Consider the following 21,370-nt stretch of genomic DNA (forward strand, 5'->3'; position numbering starts at 1 on the left):
CTCTGGTAGCATATCGTGGGGTACTCGGAGATGTACTCCGTAGTTATCCTAGTTTTGCCTTTTGTTTTGTTGGGGCTGGATTTCAGGGACGAAATCCCTTTAAGGTGGGAAGGTTGTAATGACCCGGTCATTTTTTTCCTTTTCCTTTTTCCTCAAATTTTGCGGATAAATTTTTTCCGTTGTCTTTTCTTTTCTGTGGATGGTTTTTCGTCACTTAGTGTCGTCTTGAGTGCTCGGAAATGGTTTCTGAGACTCTTTTCCGTGGATTGATAACTTCCTTTGAGGACCAAGTCATTTCCACAATTTTCGTTTTTCGACGCTATTCACTTTTTATCCTTATTCCTATTTCGTCCTTTTCCCTATTTTGTCTTTTCCCCGTTTGTCACTTTGTTGGCAAAATCTCACTTCTTGTACTGGGAGTTGGTTTTTGACTTCACATATCTTTATCGTGAGTGGTTTCCACGAAATACATATCTTTACTTCTGCAGGAAAATACTCTGGTTGCTCCCAGTGTCCATAAGGGCATGGATGCATAATTCTTTGAAATTAATTTCTTTTCTTGGGGTGTTTTTCGTAAATATCTTTTGAAGATATTTTATTTCAAGGGTACCTAAGAAAATATCTTTTGGAAGATATTTTCATTCTGGGGCAGTTTTGCAGTTAACCCTTTTTGTGGGGGCCATTGTGCAATTAATGAAAGTTATTGCAAATTATCTTGTTTTGAGCCTGGATCCTCGTACGGGATTCATTTTTACTTTTCGTCAAGTTGTAAACTCTTAGAAGTCCCTTCTGGTCGATGTTTTCCAGTTTCAGGGTTTCTAGCCCCGGTTTGTGCCAAACTTGTTTGGGGTATAACTTTCTGCTCAGGACTCAGTTTTTGACGCCGTTTCTTCCATTATTCTTATTTTCTCATTTTGAATCTTTTTTGTTCATAGAGTTTCATCATTTGAGTGCGTCTACTCAAATTTTACTTTTTCGGACCCGACGGGACCCTTTCGGGGCACTTTTTGAGATTTTCTATAAATAGGGGGATTTAAAATTAAAAAGTCATCTTCTCCCCTCTCCATGCACGACCAAAACCTGCTATGGCAGCCCAAGGGGGCTGCCACCCTTCTTCTTTCATTTGAACCTTCTTCCCTTTGTTAAAATGTCGAAGTGCCTTCGCGTTTTGTGTTTGTCTTGACCACGCGCATCTTTCCCCCTTATTAGAACCCGTTTTTGGCCAAATTTTGAGTTCGGGTTTGAAGTCAAGTTGTGATTTTGATGGGGCTTCTTGTGGGTTCATGTAGATCGTGTTGTCCCCGACAAAACCCTTCGGTATCGTCGGATTCAGAGTACTTTTTTTCTGTGGGCTTTTGAGATTTTCATCTCAAATTGAGGTAGGGGGTGTCTTAGGTTTATATTATTGTTGTATTGATTATTTTATAAGCATATACAACTTGTGAGCATGCCCTGTTCAAGTTTTTAGAATTTAATTTAATTATTTTCTTTGTTTAAGATTTAATTCTCATGATGCTAGGCAACTTAGAATTAAATTGTGGCATGCTAGAAATTTAGGCCTTGGTATGGTGGTTGATATAAAATAAATTAGGGTTATTTGAATAAGAATTGCTAATTTTATTTAATATTTATCTTTTGTGAAAGTTTAATTCACCTAGTTGTATCAAGCATGGAATCAACTTGTAATGTGATATTGAAGTAGGCCTTGGTCAGTTCTTTAACATATATTAAATTGAGGACATTTAGATATGTTTAAAAATCTAGAGAAAATTTAATTAATGAGCTTAATTAATTTTATTTTACGTGTGTTGGTTACTTAAATTGATATTGGAGGTAATAGGTTGATAATCCCTTGAAATGTGGTCTGTTTAATCACCTTGTGAGCATGTTACTAATTAGATGTAGAATTAGTACTTGAGACATCTTGAAATGGTAATTGGACTTAGCATGATATAGAATATCATTGACTTACATAGCTTATTTAGATATATCTTGTGTAGGTGTATAGCTTGTTAGAATATTACAATTGTTTACCTTGGAAGCTAGTTACTAAATTGGGACTTATTTAGTACTTGTGGCTTAGTGTAGTAATGTGGTTCAATTGTTGTAAAATATTATTGTTTTGGTGTATAAATTGCATATAGGAGGCTTGACAGGTCATATGCTATCTAGACTTAAATTCTAGGACATGGTTTGTGTGGATTCTACTTTATTTATGCATGGAAGATGGCTTTATGCATTAGTGGATTTGGTATAAGTTTGGTCTAACTTATTGATTTTTGTATAAGTTTTGGACTTATTGATTTTGGAAAGCTTGTAAGGACATATTTCACGTGATGGCTAGGGTTTGGCTCTAGTACGGAGACAAGAGTCTTCTAAGTCATAAGTGCGCACTAGGTAGTACCTTGTGGGTTGTAATTGCCCAGAATAACTTATGCATGTGCGCACTAGGTAGTGCCTTGTGGGTTGTAATTACCTAGAAACACTTGCTTGGTCTAGTGACCACATGTCCTAGTCTTTCTACTTTGATTTCGCATTCAATTTCAAGTTGTTAATCATGGATTACTTGTAACTTGAGAATTAATGCTTGCTTTGGATATTTGAATCTTACTTAGTATACTTGAAACTATATACTTGTTTTGTGCATTTAGATCTCATATAGTGTACTTGAACTTGTATGCTTGCTCTGTGAGTTTAGATTTCATTTAGTATGCTTGTGTCGTGTATACTTGATTTACGAGATTTTCATATAAAATGCATACTTGTGTAGATATGCTTAGACATTGCATGACTTATCTTAATGTGGTTTAGTATACTTGGAAATGTATGCTTGTATGTTGTATAACATGTTTAACATTGTTTAGTATACTTGAGCATGTATACTTGTATGCCGTTGTTCACTTTAAATTGCAAGAGTAGGTTAGGATGCTCCCTGAGTCTCATTTTGATATAGACGTTAGGTGGCATGAGCCCCTTTGACATGTTTCAACTTAAGGTGATATAATTGTAAAATGGTAGGTCGATGCATGCTCATCTCCTACAAGTAGCTTTATGTTACTCACCCCCACGTAGTGGGGACATTTTTCAAGTACCGGGATCAAGATTCGGGATTCACATCATGCTTGGATGATTTGTAAACTTGAAGTTCTCATTTCTTGTAAAAGTTGGCTTGAAACGCCACTTGTAGCCTTATATGTCAAAATGTGTATATTTGATTCCAATTATGTAATGTGTACATAAGTACACTCTATGTAATGTATTTGACATATATGAAATGAGGCCAGAGGCCAATGACATGTATCTTGTATTCTATGCAACTTTAACTTTATGAAATATTATGAAAATATTGAAAAATGTTACGTCATTGCTTCATAACTTTTGCATCGGGTATGGGAATTCCATTCTTATTCTTTCATAGGGTCTTATAAATCATGTTTGAAGTATGGCCAAGGGCCAAATGGTAATTTGAAATCATTTGATAATTTTGGTTTTCAAATTTCCCTTTTCTTGTTCATTTTTGCCCTTTTGCCCATTGGGGGGTCGGATTTTGTATCGGTGATATTTTTAAGCCATGGACCATTGTAGCATGTCCAAATAGGTAAGTTACATTTACGTGCATGGTCGTTTCCGGGCAAACCTTCTTCTTTGGTGAAATGAGCCTCATATGGACTCATTTTGAAATTTTGTTGCATAATCTGATCTAGGGGCATTCTAGACCTTTTACATCAATTTTAATTTCTTCTTTCGACATGGTTGAATAGAAAATGTGATTTTAGGGGGGGTTTCTTTTTTGTGTTTTTCCAAAAAATGTCGTCTTGGTACTGGAAATCCCTCGTGAAGTTTCAGCTTCCAATTTGCATTTTAGCAGCTTTTTGGCCTTCATGACCAGACTTCATGGAGGGGCATTTTGGGCATTTTACAGTGATTTTTTTTTAATTCTCTCGCGATTCACATAGAAAACTCGATTTTAGGGGGGGTTTCTTCTTCATGTTTTTCCAAAAAAACTCGTCTTGACCTCCGCTTCAAGCCTCAGTTCTGGAAAACCTGCTTTGGACCCTTGCAGTCAGCATAGGCTTGCCATTAGGCGCCAGTGCGCGCGCCGGCATGGGCGCCGGGCGCGCATGGGGCATGTCATGGCCTTTGCCGGGCCGCCACGATGTCAAAACTTTAAACACTCATTTCTTCCTCGTCCAGACTCCAAATCGAGTGAACTTTTTTTTTAACTTGATTAATTTTTCGCTGTCTTTCCAACGGTGTGCTCGGTTGCACCCGGATCTTCCTGGATAATTACCAGTTTACCCTTTTAGACTTAAGTGCTCATTTTTCTTCGTCATGTCGTTTCTCCTTCATCCGGACTCCGAATCATGCGATTCTTGTAACGACCCGGATTTCTCAACCCGGTGCATTAGTGATGAACCGAAAGTTGACCCAATAACAGACCCAAAATGCAGAAGCGAAAGAAGCCAAATGACCTCAAGAGATGTACGTCATCCCTAAGGTTCCAAAATGACTCTCCATGAAGCCACGGAACTCAAATGAGCTAAGCAAATGAAGTAAGAATACCTAACCCGAAAAGAGATGAACTAAGGGCAAAATGGTCATTTCTCACTAAAAAGGGTGCCACCGTGCACACCATTGGAAGGACAACGAAAAATGAACAAAATTAGACTCAAGAATCGTCTGATTCTGAGTCCGGGCAGAAAAGATACGAAATTCCAACACCCGATGCGAAAGTTATAAAGTAATGACTTAACATTTTTCAATATTTTCATAATAAACTTTGAAAACAAAAGTCCATAGAAAACGAAATACATGTCATTGGCCTCCGGCCTCATCTCATACATGTTAAATACATTGAAAATAGTGCACTTACATACACTTTACATATACGAATCAACGAATACAAGTTTAAACAAATAGGGCTACAAAGAGGCATCTTATGCTAACACTTGCATAAAATAGAAACTTAGAAACTGTAAGCCATCCAAGAAGCAATGGAATCTTCAAATCCTGAGTCCTGTACCTAAAATATACCCCAGTATCATAGGGGTGAGTAACATAAAGCTACTCGTAGGAGATGAGATGCATCGACCTAGCATTTTACAATTTTATCACCTTATGGTGAAACATGTTAAAGGGGCTCATGCCACCTAACGTTTATGTCAAGATGAGACCCAGGGAGCATCCTAAGCTACCTAGATCATTTATATTATAATCACATTGTTTATGCAATTCAAACAACATGGAAACATGTTATACAAGGCAACAAGATATAGATTCTCAAAGTCTTCAACTTGAAATCCAAAATACGAAAACAACAAGTGTGGGTCATGCCACCTAATGTCTATGTTCAAAATGAATCTATAAGGTCATTCCTAAACTACATTTGAACATCAAAACACAAATTATGATATCGATGCAATTTAACCAACAATGGAACTTCCAATACAACGCATGAAGCATGCTTTCACAAAGCTACATCTTAAGCTCAAAATAGGAAATCAAATAAGGAACAACAAGTTACGATATCATCTAGTTATCAACTTGAAATGAAATACGAAATCAAACAAAGTGGATACTCGGACGTCACACCGAATCAGACCGACAACATAGTTATTTTAGGGTTACTAGCCCATGGGTAACCTCCCTATATGCGTACTAGACTATATAGAGGGACAATCCCCCGTACTAGAACCGAGTCCTAGCCGTGGCCAAACAACGACATCCCCAAGTTTCCAAAATCAATAAATTATGCAACAACGTATATATATCAACATGTATATACAAGATATCAATAATTTACTAAGCACAATCCAAATTTTGGAAACTTATAAGATGTCAAATACAAAGTGTGCAATTTCTTACACATAGTAACAATATATTCAATAAGGAAAAACATATTCTCATGAATATAAAAGTAACAACTATGTTATCCAATACTCAAAAGTAATCAAGTGAACATACATCAAATCCAAATCCATGACTTAAATATAGAAACAACTTCCAAAATGCAATTAAATCCATGGAGCAATAAAGTAGAATTTAATTAAACATAAATAGTTAAATTCTGTAAATTCCAAGTTAATTCAAATAACCTCAATTTAATATATATTGAAAGACATGTCATGGTCATTATATGTAACGACCCACTCCACCACATGGTATGATATTGTCCGTTTTGGGCCTGGGCCCACACGGTTTTGCTCTTGGGCTTTACCCTAAAAGGCCTCATACCAATTGGAAGTGACACACATACATATAAGCACTTCACCTTTCCTCTACTTAGGCGATGTGGGACTGTGCACCCGTAGCTCGCCAGTGTGGTAGCCTGACAGTGTCTCTCGCACCCGCCCACGGCACACCCGCCCACAAGGTCATCACAATCCACCCCCCTTGGAGGCCCGACGTCCCCGTCGGCACACTTCCGGCTGGGTCAGGCTCTGATACCATTTATAACGACCCACTCCACCACATGGTATGATATTGTCCGCTTTGGGCCTGAGCCCGCACGATTTTACTTTTGGGCTTCACCCCAAAAGGCCTCATACCAATTGGAGTGAGGCCTTTTGGGGTGAAGCTCAAGAGCAAAACCGTGCGCGCTCAAACCCAAAGCGGACAATATCATATCATGCCGTGGAGTGGGTCATTACAAATGGTATCAGAGCCTGACCCAGCTAGAAGTGTGCCGACAGGGACGTCGGGCCTCTAAGGGGGGTGGATTGTGATGACCTTGTGGGCGGGTGTGCCGTGGGCGGGTGCGAGAGACACTGTCAGGCTACCACACTGGCGAGCTACGGGTGCACAGTCCCACATCACTTGGGTAGAGGAAATGTGAAGTACTTATATGTAAGTGTGTCATCTCCAATTGGTATGAGGCCTTTTGGGGTGAAGCTCAAGAGCAGAACCGTGCGGGCTCAGGCCCAAAGCGGACAATATCATATCATGTGGTGGAGTAAGTCGTTATATCATATATATAACATCAAATGACAAATTAAGTGATTAAAACACTTAAAACAAAATTAATCAAGCTAATTAATTAATTTCCTCTAGATTTTTAAACAATTCCAAATGCCCTCAATTTAATCTATGTTAGAGAACATGCCAAGGCCTATTTAAATACCATATTATAACTTGATTTAATGTTTGATACAACCATGTGAATTAAACTTTCACTAAATATAAATATTAAATAAAAGTTATAATTCTTAATCAAATGATCCAAATTTAATATATGTTAACCAACATATCTAAACATAATTTCCTAACATATTATAATTCAAATCAAAGTTATACATCATCATAAATTTTAAATCTTATACAAAGAAATAAAAATTACTAACTTTCTAGATTTGATACAAGGCATACATACATGTTGTATAATTATGGCAAACACATAATACAACACACAAATAATCCAAAAACATTCCCTACCTCAATTGGAATGAAAATCCCAATTACCACCGAAATGAAATCGCCCCAAATTTTCGGTCCGCAAAACAGATTTTTCAGCTTGCTACCTTTAACTTGTAAAATTCATAAAAAATTCAATTCTAACCCAAATTGAATCAATACAAAGCCCAATGAAAGCTTAAACACTGTCATTTGATAATATCAATTTAGTTTTAAAAAATATTTTCCAATTGAAACAGTTTTGACCCACAACTTTGAAACAAATTCTGCCCAGAAAACACATTTTCAGCCTGTAGCTTCCAACTTTGAAAATTCATTAAAAAATCATTTGACATCCAAATTAGGCAAACCTAATTTATTTTGGAAATAAACATGTGAGAGTGTAAAACTGGAAATTTAAGCCATGATCCAATGTCAAAAGGTTAGTGAAATAAATCATTTAAAAATATGTTTTCCAGCTGCAATAAAACATGGACAGCAGATAGTTTCGGATTTTAAAAAAAAATTAGAAATGCTCTAAAATCTTGAAAAAATTCTGAGTAGTGTAAAACCCATGGGGGAAGTTCTAGTAAAAAATTTAAGGCAATTGAATTACCACACCTCCATATAAAAATTCATTTCTAGACCGAAAAGGAAAAGTTTCAAATTTCCAGCAACTAGCTTGCAACTTCAAAAATTCATAACTAATTCATTTTAAATCCAAATTATATGAAACCAAAACTAAATGAAAGCTAATTAAGTATATTTTCATATTCTATATTTAATTTGACAAGATTAATTTCAAGTTAAAACAGTTTAAGGGAAAAATACAAGTTCTTCTCTTCCATGCGTGTAAAGCACTCAATAATGACATAAAAATACTTCAAAATAATAGATCAATACATCACTGGAGAATTGAATCTCTAGATACCAAAGCAAAACTAGGAGTTAGGCTAGATCCTTCAAGGGTTTTGAAGAGGAGGATGAGGGGAACAAAAAGTATTCCAAGCTTTATGGTCTAAAGTAAGTGGAAGGGCCTCAAAGATCAAGGTCAATGCCTAAAGCTTCAAGCTCCATCCATGGAGGCTAGGGTTTTCTTGTAAGGAAGAGAATAAAATAATGTGGTTAAATGTGAGTGGAGGAAATAGAAATCCTCTACTCACTATGTGTTCTTACACCATGGTCAACACACACATCTATGGTCAATTGCACAAAAACCCTCATTTAAAATCATAATCCCAAAGTGGCCCAAAGATATTTGCAAGACTAAATTGTGAACCTACACTTGTCACCAATCCATGGCTCCTTCCTAGGCTTAATCCCACACCTACACTTGTAAACCATCCAAGCCAACAAGTGCACCAATCCTAGGCCAACAAGTGGGTGAATCCTCACCCTCCAAATGTCATCATCCAATGCATTAAAGTGTTTCCACACAAATGTCAATAAGTGGACCAATGAGAATGTGACACTTGTCACACTTTTCAAAAATTACAAAAAGGTCCTTTTTGAAAATATCTTTCAAATTTAATTACAAAATGGTCCCCAAGATGAAAAATAATTACTTTATTTAATTACAGTAAAACCCCACAAGTTAAGAATAATTACACTAAAGTATGCATTAATGCCCCTTTATAAAAGAAGTAAGCAATCAACATGCTTTTCTAGAAAAGTAAAAATACCACTATCATGGAAATCAAATATCATGAATGCATGCAAAATCGGAATCAAATCAGAGCACAAAAAGTGAGGTTGTGCAAGGAAAAAGGATAAACGAGAAAAAGACAAAATGTGAATAGTGTTTAGAAAAATAAAATATGAAAATGACACAATCCCCAAAGGAGGTTGTCAATTCAAGGAAAAGAGTCTCGGAAATCATTCCAGAGCACTCGAGACGACATCAAGTGATGAAAAACCGAACCCAAAAAGGAAAAGACAACGAAAAAAAAAAAATATCCGTTAAAATCTGAGAAAAAGAAAAGGAAGAAAAATGACCGGGTCATTACAATTCCTGAGTCCATCTTGATTAATTTTTTGTTGTCTTTCCAGCATTATGCTCGGTGGCCCCCGAGTCCACAGTTTTTAGAAATGACTATTTTGCCCCTAAGGGCTTATTTGTCATATTTTTTATCTTTTGCTTCCGCATCAGTTCTTATTGAGTTCCATGACCTCATGGAAGGTCGCTTTGACTTTTTCGAGTCTTGTTTTCTGTTTTTGCTTCCGCAATTCGGATCCGTTATCGGGTCAATCTTCGGTTCATCATAGGACGCACTGGCTTGAAAAACTAGGGCCGTCACAGTGATTGTCTTTTTCATCCATTTCTTCTTCAAGGGACCTTGAATTCACCTTGTTTATAGATTTCATCTTTGATAGACTTAAGGAGGCTTTTAGTTCTTGAACTTTTGAGACTTCATCAAGTTTTCCTATTCTTGAAGGGCTTGTAGCTATGAGAAAAATCATCTCCAAGGCTTGAAGACATTTTCTTTTGAAATAGCAACCAATTTTTGATCTTGAAAGGACTGTAAAGATCCTGAAATTTGAATGCTTTGACTTGTTCACTGAGCATGGTTGCTTAGGATTGCTGAAGGGATTAATAAAAGAGGGACTGTGAACCTCTATGTATTCAACATCAAATGGTCTTCTCCTTGGAGGCTTAAAACTGAATTGATCAAGTTTAGAATTGTTGAAAGATCTTTGTGCACAAGGACAGCTTCTTGAGTCAATTTAGGATCATTCTTCCAGTTTTCTTAAGGTTTCTATAGGTTTTCTTCAAAAGCATAAGAGGTGGGACACCACAGAAATAATTTTCTGCCTTTTCCAAATCTTCTCAACGAATCTTTTGATTTGAAATCTGTTAGATAGTGGGCTGCAAATGAGAAGGAGCTTGTAACACATAGATTAACTTTAGGTTAACCAAGAGGTATACTTCTTGAAAGCTGCCAATTGGAGTTCAATTTGCCACCATTATCTTCAAATGTAACACTCTCTTCTTTGAATACAACTTTGCTTCCCATTTCAGTTTGCTACTTCAATGATCCACCAGTTTTAGAAATCCATTCACATATTAAAGCTTTCTTTGGACAACTCAGACTAGAGTTTCCTGGAATTTTTACTGAGGGAAACTTCTCCTTAAAACTCTGCAGAACTGAACCCATGTAGAGATCCTTTGCAATGTAATTACATTCAACACTAAAATCTTGTTTAGCCTTAATTTTTTTTGTCTCAAGTGTTGCAGAACTATCTTTGTCTCTATTATTCTTTCTCAAGGCTTCCTTAGAATTGAGCTTCATCATGCTATAGACAATAAGTGAAAAAGAGGTTAAGACTGAGAGCTTAGGCTTAAAGTCTTCAACATAAGAGTCTTCTTCAGCTTCTTCTTCTTGAATAAGAGTTTTTGTATCCTGAGTGATCATACCCTGGGTTGTCTCTGAAGCTTCATAGTCTTCTTGAAGTGTATATTTTGTCCCAAGTAAGTCCCACATTTCCTTTGATGATTTACAGCCCTTGACCTTCATAAGATCCTGGGGAATTAGACCACTGAGAATAATTTGTTTTGCCCTTGAATCACTTGACATACCATCTTCATTAAGAACAAAGAATCCCTTAGTGGCAGTATACCACACATCATATGATTAAGACATTAGGTAAACCTCCATTCTAACTTTCCAATCTTCAAAGTTTGTGTTATCAAGACATAGTGCATTGTCAATGCAGAGACCTTCCATTATGTTCCAAGAATTTTTGCTACAGGCTTGTTAATTCCTTGGTTGAGAAGACCAAGGCTCTGATACCAATTGTTAGATCAAGAAGAGGGGTTGAATTAGTCTTTAGCACTTTTTTTCTTTTTCACTTGAGTACAAACATGCTTAACAATAGAAGATAAAAGTTAAGGCAATCAATCAGATCACATGGACATAAGATATACAAGGAAACCCTATCAATAAAGAAAAACCTTGGGTCTTGGCCTCAGCCAATAAAACCATCCACTAGTTGTATGTATCTTGTTCCACACTCAGTTGTCTCACTCTTTGCACACACCCATGCACCAGAATAGACACTAGTTTTCACAACCAATACACACACACTAGTTCACCTCAGTGTATCCACACACTCCCCCTGTCCGAAGCAATCACGCTTAGACCCAATAAGCTTTCAAAGCTCACTCAACAATAGGGTGAGGATGTAAAGCCTCACTACCACTCAACAATGGGGTGAGGATGTAAAGCATCACTACGACTCAACAATGGGGTGAGGATGTAAAGCCTCACTACAACTCAACAATGGGGTAAGGGATCATACCTCACTGCCATTTACAACAAGTGTCAATACACTAAATACAATTCACTTCAGCTGTACCACAAGATAAGAATGTAGAACTCAGCCAGGAACAAAGTACACAGTAAAACCTAGCTTTTATACTTATGCAATCAATAGGATAAACCTCCCTCAGCACACTGCAGCTTCAACTGATACTCATACTAGGATCCCATAGTCTTGATTCAGCTCAGCAAACTTGCTCAATAAAGTATTGGACAGTGATTAGCAAGTTTTTTCAACAATTTAGCTCACTTAGACTTCAAACCCTCTTCAATAGGTAAATCAGTCTACTCACAGAATATCTTCTTTAAAGCCCCTTTTTCTGCCTTTACAGCTTTATAATCTTAAAACACACTTGCACAAACAATGTCTTCAATAAGCTTAACAAGATTATGACACTTCAGCACAAAAAGCTTCAGCACCAGATAGCTTCGGCACAGAATAGCCGCGGTACAGAATAGCCTCAACACATAGTAGCCTCAGCACATAGTAGCCTCAACATAGAGTAGCCTCAGAACTGACCTACATTTGTCACCTTCGGCCTTGATATCTTCATAAACCTTTGCTTAACAAGATTCACAGAGATTAAAGTAAGGTATAACAATGATTACTCACAAAAGGCTTAATTCACAAATTCAATGGTAAAATGGTCTCTTCACAACATAGCTTTAGTTCAGCCTCAAGAATACCTCAAACCTCACTCCCCCAGTCTTCAATAGTCAATGTACACTTGCTCTCACATTGAACACAATAAACGACGCGAGGTATAACAAAGTGTAAGCTCACATTAGCAAGTATTAACTTACAAATTAGGCTTCAAAAGAGGGTTTCAACTACAATACTATTAAGAAGGCAAACCTAGTATTTTGCCATTACAAAACTCTAGATCTTGGGTCTCTCAATCATGTATTGACTGTATAAACATACTCAAATGTATAACACATCAGTTACAGCAATATATAGTGAATTCAATACTCAAAACAGACTTGAAAACATGTTTAAACATAGGCAAATGAGGTTCACAATATCAAATCCTGACAAGACCCATCCTCAGGCTAAATTTCAACTTGGATAGTCTCAAATCAACAATCTAGACATGCTCAAATGATGGACAGTTGGTAAATAGCATGATTTCAACATGATAAGTTCAGTTTCAGTAGCTTAAACCAGAAAACCAAGATTATCTAGAGATTTGAGATATTGTTGTTCAGTTATTGTATATCACCAAAATATATATGCTCGTCCCTTGTTCAAGCTCCAAACATGACCTAAGCAACTTCGAACCACTTCAGCCACCTCTTGTACCAGAAAATCAGCTATTGACAGCCTCACTTATCTTCACTTCAAATGTGATTCCTTTAGGCAAATTTCAGAGATTCATTGAAGCTCAAACATCATGCAATATCTCTGAAATTGTTGTTCATTTTTAGCTCTCAAATAGGACTTTCTCTCAGTTGCTTTTAAACTCACTTTTTACTCTCAGAGGCCATTTTTCACAAATGCTATAACAACATATTTATAGGGTCCTCATTTCAGCCCTGAAATGGATAAGACCTTCTTGCATCAGCCAATGAAACAAGAATGTTGGTTTCTCTCTGTAGGACCACAATGCCACGTGGTTGTGGTATATTCCAAGTCCATTTACAGCTCACAAATACATATAGCAGACTTGTTTTTGAAATTTTTTTCTTAAAGACTAAGCAAGGCTGTTATCACACTCTTTTTTAAAGACCACTGTGCATGTGTCATTTGAATATTCATTGTACAGCTTTGTATCGCACTCTCTCTGAAGGACCACTATGCACGTGTCATTTGAATATTTATTGTATAGCCTTGTAACCACAATTGTATACGGACTCCGAAACACGCCCTTCAACTTGACACTTGTTGCTTAAACCATATGTTGTTCACTGCAGCCTATTTAGCCTTCATCCTTGTATAGTACTACCTTCAGCCTTCTGCCTTCAGTAGATATATAAAAGAACTTTCCTGTAGCTTGTACTGAACCATGAGCTTACTGAAGCACGAGCTTGCTGAACCATAAGCTTGCTAAACCATGAGCTTGCCAAACCATGTAGATGTCGAACCCTATAAGTGCCAAGCCCTGTAAGTGCTTTAAGTGCCGAGCCCTATGCTGAAACATCTCATCAACAAGACAACACATTTTAAGTGCAAAACACTTGATCAACCATTAACATAATAGTTAGTAGTGGTAGTGGCAGTCTATAAATTCAAACTTGGCCACACTACACACTTTTTTGCAACTAGGTATTGACCACACCAAGTTTTGGCGCCGTTGCCGAGGATTTGGCAACACCGTATTTTGGAATCTATTAGGAATTAGTACTCTTTTGATCTTATCTTTATTTTATTTCATTTTGGTTACTTATTGTGTTTGTTCTTGATTGGCTAGATGCATTGAGCAGGAGAAGTGAAGCAAAAAGGATTCTAAAGCAAATAGAGAAAGCTAAACTAAGCTAAGCAAAAGCATAAAAAGCTAAAAATATATATATAAAAAAAAATAAAAAAATAAAAAAAAATTGCAAAGCAAGGCAAGACAAAGAAAATGGAAAAATAAAATTAAAGTTGCTTAAGGACCCTTTGTGAGCTTTTCTAACTCTATCTTTAGTTAAATCGTCGGCCTGCATGGTGGCAAGTCTTAATTTCTTAGATAAATCATGAGCCCGCGTGGAGGCAATTTTTTTTTTCTTGCATATTGTTCAAAGCATAGGAGTGTGGGATCATTGTATGTGGAGATTTGTTGATTGATTTGTTGCGGAGGAAAAGTGCTTGTTATATGCTTGTTGTGGACTTGTTGTTTGTTTTGATAGTGCATGCATGGTCGTAGATCATTGAATCCTACTCTTGTCCCACTTCATTTGAATCTTGAATCCATTATTCATAATCCTTGGGGAAGGGGTAAATCTAATGACTCCATTTCATCGATGGGGAAACATAATAAGGACCATGTGGAGGACCTTGGTCACATTGACCAACAAGGTATCCTTCACCCTAATGTGCATCAACATCATGATCATATTCAAGTACTATTAGGCATGCCAAGACCCTTCATTCCACAACAACAAGGCCATGTTCCAATGGGAATGCCTCGGCCAAATTTTGTTCCCCCCCAACCTCCCATTGTTCAAGGAAATCACGGTGCTCGTGTAGCGCCACCAGTTGTGAATCCTCCTCTTGCTTTGAGGAATCATTATGTGCCAAATAAGTACAATGCACCGACATGCATCCAATTACCTCCATTTAGAGCACACCATTATGAAATCAAACCACAAACAATTCAAATGCTTCCCAATTACCATGGGCTACCAAGTGAAGAAACTTACAAGCATTTGGATGAGTTTCTTAAAATGTGTTCCACCGTGAAATACATGGACATGCCGAAAGAGGTTTTAATGTTAAAACTCTTCCCTTTCACCCTTAAAGATAAAGCGAAATATTGGTTCAACAATCTAAAGCCTTTTTCGATAACTTCTTTGACAGAGATGCAACAAGAATTCTTGAAAAAGTACTACCCAGTTTCAAAGACCAATTCAATAAGAACTTCAATTCAAGAATTTTCTCAAGGGAATGGGGAATTATTCCATGAGGCATTGGAGTGATTGAATGATTTTCTTAGAAAATGTCCATACCATGATATTCGTAAATGGCAATTAGTTCAATTTTTCTTTGAAAGTTTGTCAGATAATTATAAAGAAATGGTGGATGCTTCCATGGGTGGTTCTTATCTTGATAGGCATGAGGATGATGTATGGCGTCTATATGAGAGCATATGCGAGAATTCAATACATCGATCCTTACCATTAAAAAATGGTAGAAACCTAGGTGGAAGGAAGAATGTTGGCTTGTATCAAGTTGACCATTCCAATGATATAGCCGTCGAAGTGAAGTCTTTATCCCAAAGGTTTGATCAATTTTTGATTAACCAAAATTCGGCAAATCAAGTGTCTTCCTTCCCTAGTCATACTTATCATACTTCCAATGAATCTTGCATGACTTGTTCTAGTGTTTTACATTCTACTTCCAATTGTCCCCATGGACATGTGCAAAGTGAACACCATGAACAAGTGAATGCCGCATTTGTCAACCAAGGGAATAATCCTTATGGCACTCACTATAATCCCGGGTGGAGGAACCACCCAAACTTCTCTTGGAAAAGCCAAGGGGAAGGCTCAAACCTTCCCCAAAGTGGTTTTCAAGGCAAGTATGTTCCTCCCCCAATACAAAGCCAAGGTTCCCAAGGTTATAGATCATCTTACCAAACACCACATGGAAACCAATTTTCAAATTCTCACTTTCCAAATCAATCTTCATATTCTAAAAGGAATTCAAGAAGTCCCGCATTTGAGGAGAAAGTCTTAACCACTTTGGGTACTTTAGAGGCAAATAACCAATTACTTCATTCTCGTTCCCAATCAATTACAAAACTAGAAATCCAAGTCAGGCAAATAGCTAGTACCTTGAATGCTAGGGAAAAAGGGAAAATGTCTTTGAATCCACCACCCAAGTAACAATTTGTTGTAGAGACCAATTCCTCTTCGGAAGGTCACATAATTGAACATGTGAATGTGGTGACCACTTTGAGAAGTGAAAAAATTATTGATAATTAAATTGGTGTTCACAATGAAGAGAGTGAACCAGTGCAACCAAAAGTTGACACCCGTCCCATCTCACATCCTATTCCTCCTTCATTGCATGTGAAAGAACCCTTTGTTGAGAAAGATTTGAAAAATGATTGTGAAAAAGTTTTTGAGCCCAAGGCTCCATTTTCGGATGCCTTAAAAAGATCCAATTCTCTTGAAAAACAATAAAGTAAAGCAAATGAGGTAATTGATGTGTTTAGGCAAGTGAAAATCAATCTTCCTCTCTTGGATGCAATTAGACAAATTTCGGCTTATGCCAAATTTTTTAAAGATCTTTGAACTCTTAAGAGGATGAACAAGAGCCAAACACCAAAAAGAGTTGTTTTGACCGAGCAAGTAAGCTCCATTTTGCAACATAACACCCTTCCCAAATTCAAAGACCTCGGTTCACCTACCACTTCTTGCATCATTGGTGATCATGTCATTAATCGGGCTCTTCTTGATTTAGGAGCAAGTGTGAACCTTCTTCCATATTCAGTTTATGTTCAATTAGGAGATTTAAAAGTGACGTCGGTAGTTTTGTAACTAGTCGACCGATCCATCAAAAAGCCCCGGGGTATTATTGAGGATGTCTTGATCAAAATTGATAAGTTCTTCTTTCCGGTTGATTTTGTTATCATGGACACGAAACCAGTCCCAAATCCTAAAAACCAAATTCCTGTTACCCTTGGTTGTCCCTTCTTGGCAACCGCAAATACCAACATTAATTGTAAGATGGGGATAATGAAAATTTCATTTGGCCATATAAAGGTAAAGTTGAACATTTTCAATCCAACCCCCAATTCTATGGACAAGCATGAAGAAGTATGTATTGTTGAAAAACGTCTTAAAAATGAATTTGACAAAAATGAGTCTTTGCTTAGTATTGAACAATCAATTGTTTTGCCTTCCAAAAAGTTTTCAAGAGGAAGTGTTTTCAAGTCAAGTGTTACAAGGGCATGGAAGCCCACAGATTTTGTTGATCAAGGACCGTTAATTCCACTTGAATCAAATCCAACAAGTTCCTTAGGGAATAGTTTATTGGGTGGGGTTCAAAGTTCTTTTCACCCCATTAAGGAGGGGATACATACTAAGATCTTTGATCCGGGCTAAAAGAGCCCAACGTCTTGCTAGAGACGTTAAACACTAGTGCTTCGTAGGGTTTTTCAACACTATTCCTCCCTCATTTTTATTTTCTTTTCTATTCCTGCGTCGTCTAGATACAATCTAGGATTATATATGTTGGTTGAGACTTTAATGGGGAATGCATGTTCTTTCATCTTCAAATTAGGCATTTAGTGCGTGTTCGATCGATCACAAAAGATATTTGATCAATCAAACATCAACTCTGCATAGTCTTATCTCTCTGTTTCATCGTTCGAAGATTCTCTGTATATTTCAGGTCTTTGTGTATCGTTCGAACTTTTTCTTCGATCAATCCAGTTTTCCTTTCGATCGATCTCAGTTCTATACTTAGAAAATTTTGAATCTCTGAAAATTTCATCTCTCTGTCTATCATTTAAAGTGTATGTAGATTTTCACATCTTGTATCGATCAAGTTTCGATCGATTATCCTCCGATCGATCAGAGTTCCTTATTTTCCTTCTGTTGACTTTGACTTTTTAAAATTTAAATTTCAAAATTCAAAAAAAATCCAAAATCCAAAAAGATTTTAAATTTTTAAATTTTTTTTTTCAAAAAAATATTTTGTCGTTTTGTAGGTTCGATCGATCTGAGCACCTTCATGATCGATCTAATCTAGATTGATCCAAGAAACCATGTGATCAATCACACATGTCAAGACCATTTTTAAAAAAATGACCCAAGGGTCATTTGGATTGTTCATTGAATCGATCCAAAACCCTCTCTCCCTCTTCTGTCGTTTTTCTTCATCTTCCCCATCTCCTGCGAGACTCTGGCAACCCCAAAGCTCCATTTCCTCTATCTCCGATCTCATCTCTCATCTCTCTTCATCTCTCTTCTTGGATTTCGGTAAGTTTAAGTTTCCATTTTTAATTTTTGATGTTAATTCATGTTTTATTCTTGTTTCCATACTTAGATTCAAGTTTTATTTAAGTTTTGTTTCCGTTTCTATAATTGTGAACATGTGTATATAAATGGATATATCGTTTTTGTTTTCGAATTTGGATTGGGGGTCACGTGCCATTTTAAGTGACCCTTGTTGAGGTGTATAGGGGGTCACGAGCCTTGAAGTGACCCTTGTTGAGGTGTATAGGGGGTCACGAGCCTTGAAGTGACCATTAGGATGCGCCCCGTGTCTTCCACGTCATGAACAAGTGACTTTCATTTCTCAGTAGGTTCGATCGATCATACCAGTGCCCTGATTGATTAGGGCCCGATCGATCCAATGCATGTCATGATCGATCCCACTTGGATCGATCACATTTTTCCATGATCGTTGTTTCCGTGCTACTATATTAATGCCCAATGCCTGTGTTTTCCACGTTGGTTACATTCTTTGCCGTTATGTCTAACATGTTTCACACTTTTGATCTTTCACTATCTATGTTTGGCTGCATTATCACTTGCATAGATAGGTTCATGTGTTCTATTCTGTGTTATCTATCTTGATATGATAAGCATACTTCTATCTTTTGTGCTTTCAGTTCTGCATCTTATATATCAATTCCTGTTACTGACTACAATTGCAAGTGTTCTTTCTTTTTGCTGCCATGACTAGGTTTAAGACCACGGCCAACCGGACTTATGACCGTCGAGTAAGGCAGCGGAAAGAGGAGCTGGAGGCACCTGAGGAGCCAACTCCTACTCAGTCCGAGCATTCCTCCTCTTCATCTTCTTCTTCAGCTTCTTCGTCATCATCTCAAGAGGTTGAGGCCATGCCACCTACTTCACCTGCTCCAGTGCCACCACCGGCACAGCCTGGCATTGCCAGAGACAGGGTAGCTCAGAGGTATGTGCGCGTTTCAGTGGCGCATGAGTCTATTTTTGATGAGGACTTCTTTGTACGGTCGATCATGACCAAATGGTCATATGATGTGATATATCGCCGCCATCTTTCTCCTATCTTGGCACTAATTGCCAATACAGTTTACCAGAGGCTTGTTCGGTTGTTCTTCCAGAACCTCCGGCCAGCTTCGAATAACTTGGCCGAGTTGCGGACTACCATTGATGGGCATCTCATCCGCATTACTGTTGAGACATTAGCGACAGCTTCTCAGTGCCCACATACCTACCCTCCGGGCATTAACTATCCAATCTTACAGAGGCCTTCATTTGTAGACATGGACATAGCTCTTCATGGCACCATTACTGCTGCCGACACTTTTACCACTCGGACCTACTTGCCTGACAGCACATGGTTCTTTGATTCAGTTTTATACCGAAATGTTTTTATAGCGGGGCACAAGATCCAAAGGCGGGCAGATTTTCTTGCAGTTTTATATACCATCTTCATAGGGCATTGGTTTTCAGTTCCTGCACTCTACTGGAGTGTCATGATGAAGCTGTAAATAGATTTTATCAGTAAGAGCAACCTGAAGTGGCCCAAGTTTCTACCCTATGCCTATTTAATTACACAGCTCCTCCTGGACCAACACTATCCATTTGACCCAAAGTAGAACATTGAGACTGGGGCATGCCACTACATGAAGAAGGACTGGAATAAGAGCTACAATGCTCTTATCAAGAGTCTGGAGGTAGAGGTAGCCCAAACGGCAGAGGATCTTGAGGCTGAGGAGGAGGCAGAAGCAGCAGAGGCACCGGCAGCAGAGAGAGCTCATATGGACATTGACCTGGAGCGGGAGCCTCCAGTGGGGTCACCACATCACTCTCAGGAGCAGAGCCATTAAGACCAGAGCCAAGACGAGCATCAGTCTCCTGATGACTCCAGATTTCCCCTTCAGGATGATCCAGTCATTCCTAACACTCAGGCTCAAACACCCAGCTTAGAGAAGCGTATCCAGACACTAGAGGATGCAGTCGTCTCCCTCCAAACAGATGTGACAACTCTCCACACGGATGTCATGACCGCGCTACAGGACATTTCTAGATATATCTGGGGTTCACGCCCTGCCAGACCATCTTCATCTGCTTGACCTATCTCTTTCCTTATCATATTTATACCATTTTTCTTAAACTGTTACCTTGATACTGTTATTCCATTTTTACAGCCAGTCTGTTGGCCGGATTACTGTGATGTACATTCTACTATTTTTATTTTTAGATATTATGGATGTTCGCTCTTATATTGATATATTTGTTGATGATTGACTCCATTATCAGGTGCATCCCAGTGACTTCGGTGAGAGAGCGCTGCCCATACTTTTTCAGGACCATCCTTACCCTCTCTCTTTATTTCATTTACTTTCTCACTTGCACTTGCATGCCTACTGTGTACCATTATTATCCCATTTGTTATTTGATTAGGTTTTATTCCAGTGCCATTTTTTCAGGACCACGGTTAATCCCAAGTTTGGGGGGCTATACCACCCACTTCGGATACTTGTATTCCGACCATTCATTCCATAGCTACACTAGTATACTCTTTCCTCTTTCTTTTGTTCTCTTTGTATATTGAGGACATTGTGCCATTTAAGTTTGGGGGTAATGTGTGTTCTTTGCATTCAATTCAAGATTTTGAGCATGACTTGTGTATTTGAGGGATTTTCTATGATTGGTCCATGACTGGCTATGATTTTGATCTTTTGAGGACTATATTGTTTATAATTTAAAAATTGTTTCACTTGAGAGTCCAATACTCCTTGTATGCCTTGTGAATGTCATTTAGGAGTAAATCTTTCAAAAGATTAATATCTTACTTGCATTTGTGGTCCACATCATCTTGATTTTGTGATTATTTTGAGATTCATTCTAGGATTCTACACTAGCATAGGCACATACTAGCATTCATTTGTGGGGTACATTCTTTGTCAATTATTGATTTAGTTATATCCCAATTGAGTTAGTAGTGCATTGAAAGCTTTCATTCTTGATAAAGGTGGATAACAAACCCTTTTCACTAAGTAGCCGGGATTCTAGCCTCA

At 37.8% G+C, this 21,370-nt stretch overlaps 1 pseudogene; it reads right to left on the reverse strand.

Annotated features, from left to right (window-relative positions):
* Positions 1 to 15,265: 15,265 nt before the first annotated feature.
* On the reverse strand, positions 15,266 to 15,364 carry LOC132287403 (small nucleolar RNA R71; annotated as a pseudogene).
* Positions 15,365 to 21,370: the final 6,006 nt, after the last annotated feature.

Source organism: Cornus florida, unplaced genomic scaffold (genome assembly GCF_030987335.1).
Source record: "Cornus florida cultivar Cherokee Brave unplaced genomic scaffold, ASM3098733v1 CherokeeBrave_3.0.0_Hap2_Chr11, whole genome shotgun sequence".
NCBI lineage: Eukaryota > Viridiplantae > Streptophyta > Magnoliopsida > Cornales > Cornaceae > Cornus > Cornus florida.